Source organism: Lipotes vexillifer, unplaced genomic scaffold (assembly GCF_000442215.2).
Source record: "Lipotes vexillifer unplaced genomic scaffold, Lipotes_vexillifer_v1.1 scaffold899, whole genome shotgun sequence".
NCBI lineage: Eukaryota > Metazoa > Chordata > Mammalia > Artiodactyla > Lipotidae > Lipotes > Lipotes vexillifer.
The window spans coordinates 74,803-76,376 of NW_006784311.1; positions in this window are offsets into that span (position 1 = coordinate 74,803).

Here is a 1,574-nt window from a genome sequence, read left to right on the forward strand (position 1 = left end):
GTGTTTTATGGTTTTAGTCTGTGAGTTCATCCTCAGAAGGAATACTCTCCCACAGGAGTTCTGAGCATGGCTGATGCCTGGCTGGTCTGGCAGTTGCTTTGTTAGTCTCTTGACTCAGGAGAGTACCCCATCCCCATGCAGGTGATGCGTATTTCGGCCGTACGTCACACATGATGCTGGCTTGGCGTTCAGTATTCCCTGTCTAAACTATTCTCATCTGGCTTCCATCCCCAACTCTTGTCCCGGTCATCAATGGCCTCCAAGTTATTAAATCCAATGGACGCATTTATGTCCTCATTTCACTCAGCCTCTCAGCAGAATTCAACACAAGTGGCAACTTTTTCCTCCTGGAAACACTATTCTCTTGGCTTCTGTGACACTACACCCTCCCAGTTTTACTTTAGGCACTATTCCCTACCATTCTCCCCCATGTTCACTCCATTCTGGCCTCACTAACCTCCTTCCTGTTCTTGCCACAGGGCCTTTGCACTGTTTCCTCTGCCTGGAACACTCTTCTCCCAGACGGACAAAGGGCTCATATCTTAGATTATATTTCCCAGAGCAGACCCTGAAATGAGGACTTAAGTGAAAGTAGTTTATTTTAAAAGTGACCCCATGAAGGCCAGTGGGAGAATGGGGAAGTGAGATAGGGAAGGAAGGATGTCAGCCCTGGGTATGTTATCAAGAAAGTCACCACTGTGGACAAGTGAATCTCAAGCCTGAGTTGCAAGGGAGCTGAGGTATTTATCCTCCAAGTCTCATCTGTCATTGTTTGAGGGCTGCTTCCAGGAGCATTGACCCTTGCACCTCCAGATGAGAATGCAGCCAGCCAACACCTCGATTACAGCCTGGCAGGATCTTGTGCAGAGGACCAGTCAAGCCCAAATACCTAACCCAGGGACTGGGAGACGAAAATGTGTGCTGTTTAAAGCTGCTAAATTTTTGGTCATTTGCTATGCAGCAATAGAAAACATACACCTGTTGTAGAGAGTTGAATGGTGGCCTCCCAAAAGACATATCCACGTGGAACCTGTGAATATGAGCTTATTTGGGGGAAAGGTGTGATTAAGTGAAGGATCTCAATATGTGATCATTCTGGATGAGGGTGGACCCTAAACCCTATGACTAGGGTCCATATAAGAGACAGAAGACAAGATACAGACACAGAGGAGAAGCCCCACGTGAAGATGGGGGCAGAGATTGAAGTGATGTGGCCACAAGCCAAGGAACACCAAGGATTACTGGCCACCACCAGAAGCTGGAAGAAAGGCCTGGGACAGATTCTCCCTCAGAGCCTCCAGAGGGAGCCAACCCTGCCCACACCTGACCTCAGACTTCTGCCTCCAGAACTGGGAGAGAATGCATTTCCATTGCTTTAAGCCCCCCGGTTCATGGCCCTTTGTTATGGCAGCCCCATGAAACCCATACCCTTGTGAGTGCACCAAGCAGTAGTGCCCGGGGCAGAATGCAATGGAGATCCAGAGTCCAGTAGGGATGCGAGTTGAATCGGGCTTGATCCTGAGGAAAAGGAAGGCTTTGAACAAAGGAGAAGCGTGAGAGAATGGCGAGTTCAG